The sequence below is a fragment of the Ambystoma mexicanum genome, chromosome 3p (genome assembly GCF_040938575.1).
Source record: "Ambystoma mexicanum isolate Mex_15411 chromosome 3p, UKY_AmexF1_1, whole genome shotgun sequence".
NCBI lineage: Eukaryota > Metazoa > Chordata > Amphibia > Caudata > Ambystomatidae > Ambystoma > Ambystoma mexicanum.
The window spans coordinates 167,387,761-167,407,253 of NC_090925.1; positions in this window are offsets into that span (position 1 = coordinate 167,387,761).

Consider the following 19,493-nt stretch of genomic DNA (forward strand, 5'->3'; position numbering starts at 1 on the left):
CTATCGCCCTAAAGGCCAGTCCGAGCATAATGCACTGTGCGGCTGGTGGTTATGATCAATGTCACGACCTGTTTTCTTTAGAATGCAGCAGTTGCTGTGAATTACTCACTTGTCCTGCGGGTTCGCCCCAATGAATAGCAAAACGTTTTTTTAGAGCAAACAACCATGGATCTCAACGTTGGATTTTCCCTTCGGGTCAAAAAATCCTACCTCACTGAATATGGGCCTGAAGCATTCATAGAGGTTTGGAGGGAGAGGAGGCTGGGCACCCAAAGAACTTCTTGTAAGTAATGGGTGGGGTGAAAGCACTACAATTTCAGCACATTGTTCAGAGGAAGTCATAGGATATGCAGACGGTTCTGATCACACGACAGGTAAACAACTGTCAATTAATATGCTGAGCTACGTGTAATCTTTTTCGCCCTAGGACCCACCACTGTGAGGGGTCAGCAATGAGAGGCGGACACAAAGAGATACTTTTCCCAATATTAATCATTTTATTAAAAGAACAAAGTTGGATAGGTGAAGGCCTAACTTTCCCTATCCTAATGTAAATGTCCCTTTCTTTAAAATGAAAACTAAAATAGGATGACATTTTGTCCAAACTCAATCTGACCCTCACACTAACGTATAGAAGCAAACAGTGCAAAATAAATGGTTCAAAGTTCAAGTTAATATAAAAGTGCAACAACTCAAACATATGACTTCAAAGAAATCGCTGCTTGTACCCATGGTTGGTTCCCTTCCCCTTGATTACTTCAAGTAAGTTATTCACAATGTACTTGTGTCAAGACCAGTCTCCCAAAGGTATTATAAATGTCCTTTCCACCTAATGCTTTCCTCCCTTAGTGCTTGTTCAGATAAAGCAAGGAGAAGTCTTTACTACTTTTCTGGATGGCAAAGCAAATGTCTTTTTCAGAACAATCATTCAAGTATGGCAAAAAGCATGTCTTTACGTGACTTCTGGTTGACAAAATGTTGAATTGAAAGAAAAACTTTATATGACCAATTCTCTTTTTAAAACACCAATGCAAAATAAGTTTCCCGGTACACTCTCCTGCCAAGAAACTTCTCAACTTTAACAGAGAAACTCTTGATATCCTCGTTTACTCCTGTGTCAGGAATATCCCCTTTTTGGTTCACTTAAATCCCATGGTGTACTCTTCTGCCAGGTATCTCCTTCCAAAAGGTTTAACTACCTGATACCCTTATCAGGCTTCTATGGAACATTCATTCTCCTCTTAGATATTCTTACAGTTGCACCTCTCCAGTGGTGCAATCCTTGTTGACTTTAGTTAGTATTTTCACAAATCTCCCTCACACTGGTATGATATGATATGGCATTTATAGCGCTCCTATACACAAGTGTTTCAAGGTGTGACGAGGCAAGGGAGGGGGAACAGAGGGAAGACAGACAACGATCCTACTAGGCCAGATGTCATTCAGATCGCGCAAGTGCATGGGAAGGGGGAAGGAGCAGTGCAGTACATAGGATAATAGAATAAATAAGTAAGGTACAGCCAACTGGTGGCGAGTGCAAGGGTAAGTGAAGTCATCAGCTGGCAGTGCAAGGGTGAGTGCAGACATCAGGTGTAAGTGCTGCTATTGGGACTGTAGGGATACAGAAACAGTCCCAAGTGCAGGGGTTGCCAGGAAGGCAGTGCAGGTGTGCGACTGGTGGGGGAGGAGACCTGTGCCCAAGAAACAGAGGGTGGCCAGGTAATCAGTGCAGATTCAGATTCAGATTCAGGGGAGGGGAGGAGAAAAAGCAGAAGCAAAGAGAAATGTTTTGAGGTGTTTCCGGAACCGGAGATGATTCTCCTCAAGTTTCGGGGGGCAGGGAGGCTGTTCCAGAGGGAGTTGCCAGCCAAAGAAAGAGATCTACCACCAACTCGTCACTTGGAGAAGTGACTTACCCTGACAGAGTTGGAGGCGGATGAGCGAATGAGCGAAGAACTCGAGAGGGAAGATATTTAGGAAGAGAGAGTTGAAGGTATTGAGGCCCTGGGCCCCAGAAGGCCTTGTGGACAGTGCAGAGATTTCAGTCCTGGAGAGATACGATCCCTGGGTTTGAGGACAAGGACAAGTCTCGTATCACTTATATGAGGGTTTGTTCAAACTCTTTTTGTTAACCTCTCTTATAAAGTTTCTTGGCTCTTGTCAATGGTTGGCCAGGTTTGTCCCAACTGACATCTCATGTCAGGAGAATTGTACACATTCTGCCTCTTTCTTTCTCTTAGAATCTCTTTTGGCTCTTGGCAATGTTGGTTCCAGGTTTCTCCCAACTGACCACTTAGGTCAGGAGAATGGCACCATATTTGCCCCTGTTGGTTTTTTGGCAATGTCTTTTGGCTTAGACAATGCTGGTCACAGGTTTCCGCAAACTTACATTATATGTCAGGAGAATTGCAACATATTCATCTTTTCCATTCAATTATATTCAATCGGCATTCAAAGTACTTTCACAATTCTGTTTAGCATGTTTGCATGTCCCAGGGGCCACCTTCGATACCAGGCTGACTCAGTGGTTCACCGTGTGGAGGCTGAGATGTGCTCTCAAGGGGCAGCTTCCCCATCTGGACAGAGTCTCTCTGGGTCTCTGCGTCAGCCCTCCTGGCCTTCGCTGCCATGACCCACGCAGCCTTGCAGGACTTTGTCTCTCACAGTGCCGTGCACGTCGTCTGCTCTCTCTCTCCCAGAGTTCTCCTCCTGTCCTGAGCGACGTCAAACTGCTTTGGCCAGGTGTCTCTCATTCTCCCCACCATCCTCCATAGGTCTTCCTCTGCCACAGGTCATACTTCCCACTCAGCACACTCTGCAGCCTTCCTTCTCTCTCTTCCTAAATATCTAAATAGTTAGAATGAAAACCACAGCAATTATAAATACAACCGCCTTGTATTTATGATTGCAGTGGCTTCAGCTTTCAGTCTAGCAGGCTCCTTTGCAGGACTTTATCTCTCATAGTGCTGTGCATGTCGTCTGCTCTCTCTCTCTCCCAGAGTTCTCCTCCAGTCCTGAGAGACGTCAAACTGCTTTGGCCAGGTGTCTCTCATTCTCTCCACCGTCCTCCATAGGTCTTCTTCTGCCACAGGTCATACTTTCCACTCAGCGCACTCTGCAGCGTTCCTTCACTCTCTTCCTAAATTTCTAAATAATTAGAAAGAAAACCACAGCAATTATAAATACAACCACCTTGTACTTATGATTGCAGTGGCTTCAGCTTTCAGTCTCCCTGGGCTTGGGGAGCACTGAAAACGTAAAATGAAAATGAAATGTTCAGCTCTGCTCTGGCTGCAGTAAACAAAAGCTCCTAGTAGGGGGCGTTTGCTGCTTGATTAGTAACGCAAGAGCAGATCTTAACACACAGAAGAGGCTGCTTCAAATCACGAAAATGGATGCCACCATGTAAATGCTTTGAGCCTTGTTTGCTCAAAAGTTTACATAGGAACTTTCTTTAAAAATATGTTTAATATATGTTTTTGATTATTGCCCATCTTTTAAAGCCAATAATATTTTTGAGCGCTCATTCCTTTAACTAAGCTAACACAACTCTAACTATGAAACATATGTACAGTAACCGTGTCCTAGAAGAATATTACACAAGTGGAGATCCACAACCTGCAAATAAAGGGGTTACACAGTGCGAATATATCTTAGGTAGTCCTTCAACAATTCAAACCCTAACTAAGAGGCAGACCAGTCCCTAAGATGAGCGGAGCCCTAAGCTCAAAAGTACGTTCAGTGCCGGAGCATGCAATCATGCGGTTAATTTCAAAACGGGGTCTCTTCAAGGGGCTGTAGTGACTCAGGAAGGTGCATGAGGTGATGAGGAATAACTTCCACTATCCAAGGAGGGTCTGCCCAAGAAGGCAGAGCAGGTTCCAAGAATTGGGAATAGCTCAGTAGCACAGTCTACCTTGATAAAGGAGAGTGACATTCAGGGGACACTTGTGCGTAAAAGTCTATGGATGCGCCAGGGGCCACTGTTAAGGGATTCAAGTACTTACCGACCCTCAGCGCACTCTGGAACAAACTTCGCCAGTCAAGTTAGAATCCTGCATTTGCGCAGCTCTGCGGCTTTCAGCGTCCGCGTTCCAGAATTTTTTCCGTGGCAGGACTGTGGTGTTTTCTCCGCTCCTGGCTAAGGGATCAGGCCAGTTCCACTGCAGCGAGTCTTAGGGCACAGGGGGGCACAGCAGCAAGGCACCCACAAAGATCGTCACCTCAGCTGGGCAACACAGTGACCGAGTATGCTCAGGTTGAGGCGTACTCTCAGAATTCCAGACCTAGGAATGCTAGGTGTATGAAACTCAGCAGGAGAGTGCCTTATACCCAGAGCTTACAGTATCCAAAGGCTAAAGTCAAAACTCAAGATGGCAGCAGTAGCTCCAGGGCAAAGGTCCTGCACAAGCTGGTCAGTTCACTGGGTGGTCCAGGAACACTTCCGAGCAGGCTCGTTTGCAGGTTAAACAGGAGGTGCTGAGAGTAGTTAGTCCCACTATTCCAATGGGTCGAAGCGCCCTTGCAGGCCTTCTGTGATTGATGCAAAACAGGGGCTCTGATGGGACAACAGCAGGGTTGGGGTGCCAAACTTTCAAGCAGGTCACCAGCAGTTCCACGGATCTGCTTCAGCAGTTCAGGATACTTGGCTCCTTTACTAAGTTCGGTGTGAACTCAGAAGATCGACCTGGAATGGATGTAAGGTGTCTTCTCTTATCCAAAATCTCCTTCATGCCAAAACGAAGAGAAACCAGTAAGAGATCTGCTCACATTCAGCCAACCCAGACGTGGACAAATCACAGACCACGGTGGTCCCAGTCATCCCAGAACACCAGACATCCTTGCACCCAGGATGTGTATTGGAAATAGACAGCTCCAGCCCACATCCTGGGCACACACACAAGACATGCATAATCCGTTAAAGCTTCGGTTTGCGCAGGGGTCTGCATGACCAAATAAGGAATTTCTCGGGTTGGCTCGACCTGGTGAAGGCAAAGCGACAAGATGGCCAAAAGACAGAACAAAGGACATCACGGCATGGCCATTTTAGGCATGGGCCAAACGCGGTAAACACAGTTTGGACCACATAAAAGAGTCAAAAATGCTTTAAAAGTAACTGATGCCCCCATCTCTGTCCTGGGCAGACTTGTACATTCACGAAAAATCCTTTGAGGGTGTCTATGGCCTTAAAAATTAAAAAGGGACCCCAGTGCACTGTACTGTAAGGTATATTGTGTGATAATAAAATGTTACTAAAAAATAGCAACAAAGTAAAAGACTAAGGGAAACAAAGTCTCCCAGTACTGACAGTTTGAAAGGCATGTCAGTTTCCCGATAACTGAATGAGCAAAAGCCTAGCAGAGTGCAGAAAAAGGCTGGGCTCCACTGGTAAAAGTCAGGCTAGGATGGCCAGACAACAGCAACAGTTGGGGTGTTCACAACTGAAGGGAAAATGTCCCATAAATGGAAATCTTTCCTAACAATTAGATAGCTCAGAAGGAATATATTTCAAGTTGTCTATTTCTTCTGGAAACAAACAGGATAGTACTTTAGCATGGGTGGCAGATGGCTTCTATTTCCACTCTTTCAAGAGGTTTATGTGATATAAATGGACCTTCTGTTTTCTGTCCAGTTGGGCTTCTTTATAAGTACAGTTTCCCATCCGTTCCAATATTTAATAGTGCCCGTGCCAATTAGAGACAAGCTTGTTTGAATAGTGCCCCAGGGATCATTCGGTCCCAGTCTTTCCTTTCCTTGTCTACCAATTTTCGGAATATTCATTTCAGAGACTTTTTGAATCTTTCTAACACACAATCAGTTTGGGGTTGGTAAACAGAACTTCATAATGTGGTCATAGGGAGTAGCTCTTTGACCTCTGCCATAAGGCTGCTCATAAAGTTAGAACATTGGTCGGAAATCCGACTCTGGGAAAATATGGTAGGAGGTGTTTAAGGATTTGCTGTGTGGTATTATTTTGCATTGGGAATGCTTTGTGGTATCTTCTGGCATAGTCAACAATACCAAGACATATTTGTTGCCTAATCTAGATGTTTCTAGAAGCCCAATGATGTCCATCCCGATTCTTGAAAAATGGACTTCTATGATTGGTAAGGGATGCAGAGGGGCAGGTAATGGGATGTGTGTACTGGTCTTTTGACATATTTCACACGTCTGGATAAAGGTCTTCATATCGGCATAGATACCTTGCCAATAAAACTTCCCAATGATGTGATGAGAATCTGATGTGCACCTGGGGTTTGGATTGCCCTAAGTGTCCCCTGGTAAAATGGGAATACGCAATCTCCAGTACAATCTTTCGGTGGTTCTTACTGATTACCAACTGCGTTTTTATCATCCCTTCTGTAGACATCTCTCTTTGGTATAACAGTCCCTGCTTTAAGAAGAAAAAAGTGCTCCCCTTCTCAATGGCTTCTCATTCCGGTATAGCTTGCAAAAAAACTTCAGCGAGGGCTGGATCATTTTGCTGGGTGAAGGCTAGATTGGGATAGATGTTAAGCTCTTCTACCTTCTTTTCTTTGCTATTAGAGGGGTTATCAGCTTCCCCAAAGCCTAATGTACCTCTTTCTGTTTCGTCTGGCTAATTTTCTTCAATCTGAGGGAAAAGAGCCCTTCTCAAAATCCATTGAGCAATTTGATCTCCTCTATGTACTTCAAATGGGATTTCACCATGATTCTGTAAGAGAACCATTACGTCTCCGCGGAAGTCGGGATCGATGAAACCTGCTAAAACGTCTATACCGAAATTCCACACTAGGCCAGATTTTGGGGCCAATCTTATGTAACATCTCGGTGGGGGGTATCAAAACCAAATCTGTAGGAATAATCACCCATTTCCCAGGGGAGGATGACAGCTTTCCTACTGCTACAGATATCAAAATCTATCAATTCTTTTGTGGCAACACAGGGGTTAGAAACTCTCTGACTACGTTTTTGAAATTGTAAGGTTCCCCAATTTGTTTCAATTCAGTCACAGCACATATAAGGAATGCATTGTATCAAGATAAGACAGACACAAGTGATCACAGTTCAAGGGTGTTTATTAAACTGTACAAATGAGTGAGATAAACGCTTAATCTAAACCTAAATCTGAGATGGGAGAAATCTACGACCATCAAATAATAATAATACTGTCCTAGTAAAAAGGGCCTATACTAAAAAGAAAATATTGCCAATCCTTACCGCTATGCTACAAAAGAGTGTGAAACAATGTTCACAAGAAAAGAAAGAAGTGTTCTCTAAATGATAACTCAGCACACTCCTGGGCTTCACCAACAAGAGTTTACAGTTTAATGTTCGTTTCCAAAATATCAGGGCCATCTGTGGCCAAGTCTCTTTCACAAAAAGCCTCTTGCCTCAGAGGACCTGATAAGCCATAAACAACAAAAACAAAGGTTCCTTTAGTAACTCTTCTCGTTGGGTGATTACTCTTCGCCTTTGGATCCCCCTCAACTGGGCTTTGATCCCTCTTCGTGTTAGCCTCCCTCAGTCAGGTTCACTACGTTCTTTCCTTCAAACGTAACATTCAAGAATTTCAATGTCTTTTCAAACAATCATTCACTTTAGACATCCCCCAGATTCACACTTGACCTCACAATTTTCACAATATCATCAGCAAGTGGGGTTCCCTTCCCCTAGCTTTCTCTTGGCATCCTTCCGTCGGGTTCACATAGCCAAAGTTCACAAGACAGTCTCTTTTTGCCCTCAGTCAGGCTTTTCTTAAAGCCCCAGCCAAGCTACACACAGCTCTTTTCCCACAGTTTACTTTGCTTCTCCACATGTAAAAGAATTTCCAGTGTACAAGGGGTTTTGCTTAACCCTTGTATGACCACCTTGATACTGCACGCTGGCCTTCCCGAAGACTCCCTGGTATTTGACATTTCAGCACAAAGGTTCCCAGCCAGAGTCCTTGGAATGGGCGTCCACATAGTGCCGGACCACTCTGTATCTGGACCTTTACTGGGATTTTTTTTTAAGTTCATAAACACAAGCTCTTTGTTCACACAATGTTGTTGCTTGGAACCTTGGGCCCAGCACAGTTTGGTTTATTATCATTTTTCTCGGACTCACCGGCTGTGCTGAATCTGCTGTAGTTTCTGATGTGGGAGTCAAGGACGGCACCACAGTAGCCAGTGCTTCTCTCCTCCTTGGCTATCAAGGCAGGATGGCCCTTTGTGCCGTTGACACCTGTCACACAATACGCCACCTGAACTTCCCGGTTTTATGATTCTTCTTTCGGAGGCTTTGCGGGGTTGAGTTGAAAAGGGCAAGGGCACGTCCCTCATCATTGGCATTTCAGGTCTCGATGCCTTTCTTCTCCGTTTGAACTGCCGGTCTGGAATAGCCGCTTCCTTGCACGATCCGCCTTGCACAAAGTGTGCTCTGGTGCTCTGCGATTTATCCCTGTGGGGAAGGGAACGGGCAGTCAGGTGTGTGTAATTAGTGACAAATGCCAGACTCTGCCTGACCCTTGTGTTGGGACATGTCAGGTAAACGGCTCTGGTGTTAGTCCGTTGTTTGTAAGGTGTCAGAAAGTGTTTGTGGTGGAAAAGGGGCAGGGGTAGAGCTTCTAAGTATCCTACGCAGTAGGATGACGGAAAGGTATAAGGAAGTGGGTACTGTGTCTCACCCTCGTGTGTCACACTTCCACTCCCCGAAGACCCCCCATCCAGGTGATCCTCCCCTACTGGTCCACCCCCAGGAACTGGATCCAATAGCGATGGCCATGTCCAGGCCACCTGAATGACAGATCTCAGGGGACTAGCAAGTGAGACACCTTCAGGTTTCTCACATGTCCCCCTGTAGCTTCTCAATCACTCTGGCAGCAGGTGTGGCCTAAGTGTTAGGGCCTCCAGCTGTAGGAGTGGGTGCAGTGTTCTCTGCACTGCTTCTGGTGGCCTGTGGTGTGGGCGTTGCTTTGACTCTGGTCTGGTGCGGCGTTACACGCTGGGACATACACATTGGTGTGGCCTGTGTGGGCTTCTGCAGGGTAGTGGCGGCAGACCTTGAAGGCCTGGTAGCAGTGCTCACTGATGGCCGGCCGCATCCTCCTCCTCCTCTGACGCCTCTGGCAATGTGTGAGTGCCTGTAGGAGACATAGGAAATGTCATCAGGCATGGTTCCCCCACGTGAGTTGGCATGCAAGACACAATTGCTAGGGTACAGAGTGTGACCCACACATATGGGCAAATGGGCATGTTTGGATGCATGTGGACCTAGCGTCATGGGGGTTCTTGTAGCGATGGGTGTGTGATGCATTGCCTCTTGGTCATTAACCTGTGTTTGGGTGTGGCAGGGTGTCCATGTTGGGGCAGCTAATCCCCTCCCCGGTTGTCACTCACATGGTGAGGTGGCTTTTTCCATGGCACTGCCATGGCTCTATGGGGTACTGCTGCGCATCCAGCAGGGCTGCTCTGTGGTGCATAGTGATTGTCAGGCTGGGCACATGTTGGTGTGTGGGACGTTTACTTCCCTGTGGCTTGTCTGCCATGCCATCATGGGGCAGGCCTATTGGGCCCGCAACATGCTTGTGTGACTGCTGCATGGTGGTCTGGTCACTCACGCACCTCAATCCCGCTGGCATAGAGTTCACCTGCAGGGATGTGGTGTGCATGGCATTTGGTTCGCTTGACTGCCTTTGCCGCTGCTGTGATGCTCAGGGGTGCCCTTGGTGCCCTGCCCGATGGCAGAAGGAGGGTGGCTGATATGCCACCCTGCCACTCTGCCCTGTTTGCCTGCCCAGCTTCTGGGTCTGATGACTTGTGTCCCTGCCCACTGGGGCATCTTATGCTGGGCTATCATTTGTGCATGCATTTGTTTGGGGGGACGGTTGACTCGGCCCTGCCTCCTGGCTGCTGGCACCCACCTCTGCACTGCCAACTCCTTATATCCCCTCAAGATCCAGTACTGTGCTACATTTCCCCTCCCAGGCGGTGAGGACCAGTGGCTCAACAGTGCTTCTTCCTGTCACCAGGGACAGCCAGTGGTGTTGGAACAGCACTCCCGCACCCCGACCCTCAGGTCGTTCCACCGCTTGCAGCAGTCCTCTCCATCACGGGGTACAGTGCAGACTGATGTCACCTTCTGGGAGCTGGAGTACAACATGGCGGTCCAGCGCTGCCCACTGGTCTTGGCGGCTTGCGTTGGTGACTGGCATACAGACCACCAGCTCCCCCTTGCTAAACATGTGTTAACGAAGGCGATTTTCAACCACCTTGCCTCTTGTCCTCTACTGAGACATTTTTGCTGCTTACCAGGACCGGATGGCTGCAAGAAGTGGAGATATTTAATGGATTGTGTTTTTTAAAATAGCTGCCATGATGCTTCCCGTTCCGGCGGTGATGTAATTTCCGCCAGCGCTATTAGCGCTGGTGCTAATAGCACCGGGATTTCTCAGCAGTAGCCCTTTTTTTGGCGCAGTTACCATCGGGCGCTAATAGCTTTACCGCTGGAGTCGGGGGTGCATTCACGCCAGGTTGTGATGCAGCGCTAATTCCGCCGCACGATCCAGTGGCAATGCTATTAGCGCCCGGCGAAAATTGCGCAGGATTACCACCGGACTTGTGATGAGGCCCACTGTCATGATTTTTGTCTCCCCTTGCGCAGAGGGGGGATGTCCCTAATTTCCGTTCATTTATTATTTATTTGAAGAACAGGATGTCAATTTTGATTAGAAATGTCTTATAATAACAAATGTACAAATAGCAGAAGAATTCACGGAAAGGGTTCCTGTACAATAGCATAAAGATGATAACAAGTAGTGAGCCAATTCATGATGGTGTTAACCATTTGGACATAGGCCAGGGACAAAACAAAATAAACAGAAACAAAAAGTATATAAGAAAACTGGTGACATACAAAGGCAATATTATTTGGGCAAATGTTTCAAACTAAAGAGGAGTACTAATTAAATACTAATAAAATATATATATTAATTTTATTGTATATGGTTAAATCTAAAGAAATGCAACCTTTACAATATTATATCACAATATACATACAATTCATAGTCACACATAACAATTCACTTTTAAGATAAACATTTCATCAAAAATCCATATTATACAATCGATTTCCAAGTAAAGAAACATACAAAACACAGAAACAACATACTTCAACTTTTAAAAATACCATCAAAATGTTTCCTAAGAAATCATAGATCAATCACTTAGTGTACACTTTAAGACAATTGTTAAAGCCCCAAACAGCAAATATAATCTTCGAATTTGCCAAAGTAAATAATTTTCAATAGCATTTGGGCAATTATCAAAGTGTCTCAAGTGCAACATTCTAAAAAACAAAAGTGCTGGATAGTGTAATCGCAAGTGCTTCCAGTTTTCAGGTTCTGCCACGTTACCGCAGTAGGAAGCATCTTTTGCTATTAATCCTCTACGAGCCATGATTTCACAAGTTAAAAGAATATCAAATCTAAAGTGCATCAATATCTTTCTGACATACCTATTCCGACAACAGAGTAAGCAATTAAATATACAAAAATAGGTTATTACGCTTCACTGGAGGCAGTGCTGGAGTCAGGTAGGGAGGATGGGGAAGGGAGCAGGGTGGGGGCTCCCTCCCTCTTTAGCAAGTAAGTAGAGTTTAAGCCGAGCTTTGAAGAGATCCACAGTTGGCTGGCCTTGATTGCTATGGGCAGTGGATTCCAGTGGAGCGGGCCAAGTAGGCAGAAAGATCGTAAGTGAGAAGCAGCGCAGGGTTGGTATGGGACAGAGAGGTTGAGTGCAGAGGAGGATCAGAGGAAGTAAGATGGTGATTAAACTAAGCTGCAATCAGTCAGGTACAGAGGAGCAAGGCCATTGATAGGAAGTTGAAAAGAGAGCGGTTTTGCATGGAGAGTCAAACAGCATGTTGTCGGTAGGTAGAAGTGGGGAGGATCTGAGTAGGTTGCAGAGAGTCCATGTATCAAGGTTGAGAACTTTGTCTAGAAGGAGGAAGGAGTAGAGAGGAAGGCCAAGGAGTAGGCTTGAGCAGTAGTCCAGTTTGCACCACATTAGAGTTTTTGTAGAGTGGCAAGAAAAGAACACATTTTCTGAATGTTTAGAAAATTAATATGAGCAGCCGAGGTAGGGATTCATTGTTGCAGTCGTAGGTCACTACCAAAGAGGACCCCAAGGTAGCAAGGCATGTGTGAGAGAGCAAGAAGATCAGTCAGGAAGGAGATGGCGATAGGAGAAGGGATTAAAGGGATGGCATTGTAAGCTGGGAGAAAGATGGCTTCCATTTTTGAAGGGTTCAGGATTAGGCAGCGGAGAGCCATCTAGTGATGAAAAACAGTGAGACAGTTTGTAATCTTTTCCAAGACGGCTGAGCCGAAGGAGGGATGGAGAAAAACATGAGTGTCATCAGCAAAAAGATGATAGTGAAAGCAAAATGAGGAGATACACCTTTTTAAGGCTGAGGTATAGAGGGTAAAGAGCAGAGGTCCAACATCTTAACCTGAGGTAACGCCGACAGGGAGAGGTATGGGGTCAGAGGTTTGTGAGTTCCAAGAGATTTTCAATCATCAACCTCACAGATAGGATGCGACCCAGGAAAGAGCAGATTTGGGAAACCCAAGTTCTTGGGGAGCGAGGAGGAGAGAGGAGCGTTCTACAGTGTCAAGGGGCAGAAAGGTCCAAAAGGATGAGTATATAAGAGTGTTTGGTGTAGTAGCCAGATTGATGTGGATCTCCAAGGTCATTATCCTCAAGGTACTTAGTGAACCAGTCAAAGACCAACCACTCAAGGACTCTTGAATAATGCGGAAGGCGAGAAACTAGGCAAAAGTTTGCTGGGATGTTTCAGTCAGTAGAGGGTTTCTTCGATAGGGGTAGCACAATAGCAGATTTGAAGGAGGCAGGGAAGAGTCCAGCTGGGAGAGAGAGGTAAAAGAGCTCAGAGAGAGAAAATGGTCGATAGGAGAGCAAGATGGGTTGGCATTGCGGTGGATGGGTATTAATTCAAGAAGAGAGTTAGGGGAAGAGTATTGAGTGGAGAAGAGGTGGGGTAGAGGTGGTGGACAGAAGGAGGATTGGGGATGCGATGGAGGGCTGTGAGAGTGTGACACATTTTAGAGATTTCGGTGGACAAGTAGTGAGGAAAGTCATTAGTAGATAGGGAGGAGGGAATTGATATTGGCTTGGGAGGTGTGAGCAAAGATTGGATGAATGTTTGCGGGTGTATTGCCAAAGGAGGAGATTAGATTTGTGAAATAGGTAGATTCAACAGAGTACAGTTCTGAGGTTAGGGCAGCAAGACAATCTTTGTAGGCTAGGGCAGGGAAGGTGCCCATAATGTGCGCCAGCTTCATAGGTCAGAGAGCATGTTTGTTTTGAGGGTCTGAATTTAAGAGGTGATCCAAGCCAGAGGACGGGGAAGGGAAGGTGTGACTGTGTGGGAAGGATAGTGATGGTCAAGTAAGTTCATAATGAAAGTCAGAGAGGGCAACGTCAATGCGAGAGGCATGAATAGGGAAAGGAGAGATGAGAGAGGTCCTTGCATCAACAAAGTAAAGGGCAAGAGAGTCTTGCCTGAATTTCCTCTTAGTCATTGAAGAATTAAGATGAAGAGTAGAAAGTGGAGAGAGATGTTAAAGTGAACAGTGGAGTGATCAGAGGGAGAGGGAAAGGGGTCAATGGAGAGGTCAGAAGAAGAGAGTGAATTAGAAAGACAAAGTCAAGACAGTATCCACCAGATTGAGTCGGCTAGTCGTGGAGGGAGGGAGTATTGGGAGTGGTCATATAGGAGGGGTTTAAGTTCAAGCAGGTGCTTGCTGAGGGCGTGGGAAGGTTAAAGTCCCCCAGAATGACATGGGGATGTTGGTAGAAAGAGACTCAAAGAGAAGGGCCAGATCAGGGAAGAAGGATTTGGAGAACAAGGGGGTCGATAGAGAGCCAGAAAGTGAGAGAAGTAGGAGGGTGGAGTTGAATAGTGTCATATTCTAAAGAGGAAGAGTTAAATAAATACATTGATTAAAAAGAGTTGATGTCAGAGGGTGGCAGTGGGCAGTGTTGAGGGCCTGATTGATAAGGAACCCCACACGGCCCCCCTTCCTAATAGGTCTGGGAGAGTATGAGAAGGTAGCAGAATCAGTGTGGTGAGCTGCTTGTGTAGTCATGGGGGGTGAAAGTAAGCCCCTGAAAGCTCACACCAGAGAAAATACAACCCACCAGGTAAGAAAGTCCCAAGTCGATCTTGCAAGGATAACAAGTTTAATCTCATGCGCAGATGAGAGCAACAGCAAAGAACTCTGCTGCTAAGAACATTCTGCCAAAGAAGGGTACAAGTAGAAACATATAAAGCAAAACATTGTCATAAGTGACACAATACATATAGTAAACACCCGTACAGCTGATTGGATGGACTCTATACAGATGCTGCCTTTATCCATATGGGATGGCAGTTTATTGGTCTAAGCCCAGTCGGTCCATCTTGCATCACCTGGGTGCTGCGGGGCTCATCTTCTTCTCACGTCGAAGGTCCGACAACAAATGAATTATACTCCTATTATACAGCTTGTTTATCACTCCTACTGTGCGCTTGGCAGGCTTCAAAACCGTCACACAGGAGGTGCCAGGGCACTCTAACTTTCACACGCACATTTCCCTCACTCCCTCCGTGCCATCCGACTCCAAGGTCCCCGCCCTCGTTTTGAAGTATACTTTATCCTTCCGAGCACCTTGCAAAATTAATCACACACAATTGTTCTTACAACGATGGTTCTTGACCATCCTCTTAGAACATTTCAAGCCTTGTTATTTTGGGGTGATGGTCAAAGGGCACCTGGTGTCATGGAAATCAGGGATCTTAGGGTTCAGTCAGTTATATGGGCTATAACTTGTGGTCAATCGGGAACGGGCCGAGTCATGCTTTGGCCAAAGTGAGATAACATGCCCACCAGGAGCCCGCCTCTGATCTCGGCCTTGTAGGGCACATTCCTCTTGGGTGAAAGACACATCTTTGCACCACTTTCAAGAACAATGGACAAACAGCGTGGCGGGTGGGGGTGTGAACTGTCCTCATGGGAGCGTGAACTGTCCTCGTCGGAGCTCGGACATGACTGTGGATTTCTGTGGCCGTGTGAATTTGGGCCTAGTGCATGTAATGCCGTAATGCCGCCTGTACCGCGCTTACAGCGCAAGCCTTCTCTTCTACCTAGGAATACTAATATGAATATACAATAACTGATTATATTGGCGTAGGGTCCTGCTGAGCGGAAAGGCATCCCTTTCACAGAACCCCTACCCCCCTGGCTCATCACAGCGCCTCAAATGCATCTTGTCTTACTTTGAAGTGCCTAGCGGGGTGGAAGGGGGGTACGGCTGCCCCTTTCCCAACAGGGGAGATCCAGAATTCTGTGATAGCCAGCAGTGAACGTTGAGGATGATAAGAGTCGAAGCGGTCGGTGATGTAAGAAGGCTTGTTGTCGAGGGATTTAGCATTCAAGATGCCAAGTGAAACAGTGACCAGACGTAGGGGAGAGGAGCAACTGTTTCATTTTAGGGAGATAGATGAGGATGAAGAGCATTGGGGCATCTTATTTGAGGATTGCGGATGCAGGGGGAAGCAGGAAGATGGGAAGGCCGGAAACCGATGCAGGAGTTACACCAAGTTGAGGCTGAAGGCTATGAGATAAGGGACAGAGAAGAGTGAGCAGAAGGAAGAATGCAACGAAATCAAGTTGGATGATAAAGGGTAGAAGAAAGTGTGCAGCCGAAAAAAGTGAGGGTTGGTGAGTGAGCAGAAAGGGAAGGGACGATATTGGCTGAGGAGAATCAGGTGTAAGCTCTGAGTTGGGCTAGAATGGGGATATAGGCAACCAAACGACAGTCAACAGACCCAAAACTGCAACTTGGTCTTGTGAGGTAAAAGAAGCTCTGTGGTGAATGGATAGTCATTGGGTGGAGGGGTCCCTATGCATGGAAGCAGACATCAGGTAAAGGGAGAGCATGGTGAAGTCCTGGCTTGAGCAGGGGTGTTGAACGTAGGCCCTTTCCAGCCTCAACATGCCCCAACAAGGAGTTTCCCATTGCTGCTTTTAGCCAGTGGCTTCAGACGCCCTGGCTGGAAACCCAGGGGAGACTGAATAAGGGAGGCAGTGTATCACATGTTCTTCTATGAGCCAGTCACAGTGTTCCTGTCTGCGTCCACACTTGCAGGCAGAGTCCTGGCTGTTATAGGCCATGGGAGCTTTGTTTTATAAGCAGGACCTTGAGATGGTGCACAGTGTCCTCTCGCAAAGCAGAATGTGGCTGAGGGAAAAATAAAAACGTTATTGAAAAGCACACTTTCAGACAGTCTCATGTCCCTCTGGGAGCATAGTGTTCCAGATAGCTTCCGCACTTGCAGGCAGAGTCCTGGGTGTTGTAGGCCCAGGGAGCTTCATTTTGTAGGCAGGGCCCTCAGATGGTGTACAGGGTCCTCTGACAAAGCAGAATGTGGACCAGGAAAAAAGTTTTAAAAAAGCATCCTGTTGGTGAATTTGGAATGCGCATTTAAATGTGGAGGAATGCCAGGCCACTGATAGGTGCAAATGCACAAAGGGGAATGTAAGCGGCACTGATTCAGACGCCCTTTGTTAATCAGCATAAGCTGCACTGATTCAGACGCCCTTTGTTAATCAGCATGCTACTTTTTTGGTGCAAGTGATAAAATGTGCTAGCGCCAAAATAGTTTTCTCAGAAGGTGTGCACAGTGTTTATAGAAAGAAAGGGAAATGGGCTAGCACTTCAGATTTAGCTGGATTTTCGTTTCATCAGACAGTCTTGGCTGCAGCGGTTTGGTCTGACATGGCGACATCTTATAGCAATAAATGAGTTTCTAGGAGCTTCATTAAGTGCAATAAGTCGCGTCTCACCAGATTCAGGGTTTAGCCAAGTAAAACCGCTTGGGCATCAGTCTGAGGTATTAATAACCCGGAAGGAGACTGCGCCAAATGTTTAAAGAGAAAGTTTAATTTTCAAAGTTCCCAACTTTCTCTTTAAACATTTGGCGCAGTCTCCTTCCGGGTTATTAATACCTCACACTTAGCTGGATTTTCACCACAAATTAAATATTCAGCCAACAAGTTTCATTTGAACCAAAATGCGTAAAACACTTTAGTTCAGAACGCTTTACAAAACAAGTTAAAAATAAATTGGGGTTTACGGGATGCTTGTTTTTTCTGGGATTAATGTTTTTATAATATAAATATGATATAAAACACAAAATACGTATTTATGATTGTTTTCTTGCTTTTTAAGAAGCGGTCAAAGTGGAAAAAAGAGCTAGTGGTATTGTGACCCTGGCTGTCGAGGTCAGGCAGGAAATGGGTGGGGAAAAGGGAAGCCATCACTTTCTTTTTTTTAATTGGTAAAACTGATTTGTTGTGAAAGCTCCTTATACGGAGGCTGGGTGCTCCTCAGTCATGACCAACAATCACAGACGCGTTGCCCCTGATTAGACTTTGTCACAAGTAAAATATACATCACTTTCCCTGAGTAGGTTACTTTAAAATGGGTCATGCCACATCATCCTTGTGCCTATGAAAAGTTTCATTTCTAAATTTCGCTCAGTTTAGGGTGAGTGGGTATTACTAGGGGCAAAAGGGATAGTTGTGTCGTGTTTGTGGGAGAGTTTACATTTTTTGAGCATTAAACACAAGTTTGTTTTCTTATTAACAATGCAATAGGCAATTGACCCCTCATCAGCTCTTTTAAAACATGAGCACAAATGGCAACACAGCCCACAACATTGTGAAACAAATTACAAAGGTATTTGTATTAGATTTTATTCTCTTCAACTTCAACTAAGCCACTGACTCTCAGAAAAATGCTTAGAGAAAAAAACCTGACAGAGTGTGATGTTACTGCTTGGTAAAGCTATCTCAAACAACTCCCAGGAGGATGTGTCTTGGGCGGGAAGGGCAGGTTGTGAGTGGAAATGGCCATTTGGACCTGCGTGGTCATTGCCCTTTAATGTTTGAGTAAACAGCCAAACAACACTCACATGTTCTGAGTCCCTCCTCACATCCCATCCCCCTCCTATCTGTACACCACTGCCATCGTTTTGACTTCTATGGTGCTTAATTAACAGGGGAACTAATACTACGTTCACCAATATTTATAAGTGTGCCGAAAACAACAAACAATTTGGCCAAGTATTCTACCAATGACCAAATGAGTCAGTTTGATACTAAATAGTAAAACTCAGATTTTTGTAAACTGGTAAGTAATACCCAGGGTTTCCTAAGTAGTACAGAAGATAGCACAACATTAGAGTAACTTTCCTTTTAAATGAAACATGTATTGTCTAATAGCAGCATGCAATCTGAAAGGTGTGAAGGGAACTCAAATAACAGAAAGTATCTGACTTGCAGAGAGGTGCGTCAGTCTAAACCGGAAGAGGAAGGATCTTTACTGTCTTACTCCCTGTGTGATTTAACCGGCGGGTACACGTCCTTCTTAGCAATAGGCCTTAGCTCTGGGGTTCCCTTGGGATTCTAGTTAAGGCAGTGCCCACGTGTGGATGTGAGTGATGAGAGTGGGCGTAGGATCCTGCTGAGACCTACCCAGACAGAGTTGACCGCATCCTAGAAACCCCATCTTTCCCTCGCCCAAGCTGCGCCACAGAATCCAATTTTCCATTTTCGGATAACATGGTAACAATTTTCCACTGCTCTCCTGAAAATGACCAGGGCAGGCTGTACTAGCTGGCTCACTCGGGCCATTTATCTAGGGCAGAGTATCTTCAGGGAGTTAATGGGTTTATATTGGTAAAGAGGTTGATACAGAGAACCACGAACAAAGCAAAGGGTGCTCTACAAAGAGTACCTTTTCTATGTTCATGGTGCCCCAGATAACAGAGGAGGAGCTGCAGCAGAAACAATTAAAAGGCAGACGAATTGAGACAGTCAGCATTCGCAGCAACTTCAGTGGTCCATGCACCCTCCCCTGGTGATATTAGAAATGGTTGAATTGTATACACAGTCCCAGACAGCACGTGCTACAGAGATAAAGCATACTCTCAGCTCCCTGGAGGGTGAGGTGGAAGGAAAAGGAGTTGAGGAGAGACATTGAAGGTTACTGGATAGAGTTAGCATTAAGATCCTTGGCGAGCATCCCCCATCCAGAACGTAGTATTGCTTTTTCCTAGGAGGATAACCCGTGCCAACACCTTCTTCAGCCTGGGATTGCCCACAATCAGGATTAATGACGTCAGGGCTGGAGAGCTGGCCATCGCAAGAACACATATGGAATACTGCCAGGCCCCCGGTAACAGCACCCCCGAAAAGATGATGCTCACAGAGAGGTAAAAACAGGCGTTGAGGACCAGCAGGGAGGTCACAGTTCTGGCTGCTCCCCAGTGGGCGTCCAGGCGTGGACCTCTGAAGGTCTCTGCGTTTTGTGCCATCTTCCTTAAGTGGCCACAGAGGGAGAGGAGGATGGACACTGCCACGTGCGTAAAGAGTGCGAAGGCCATCAGTGATGCTGTAATGTAGA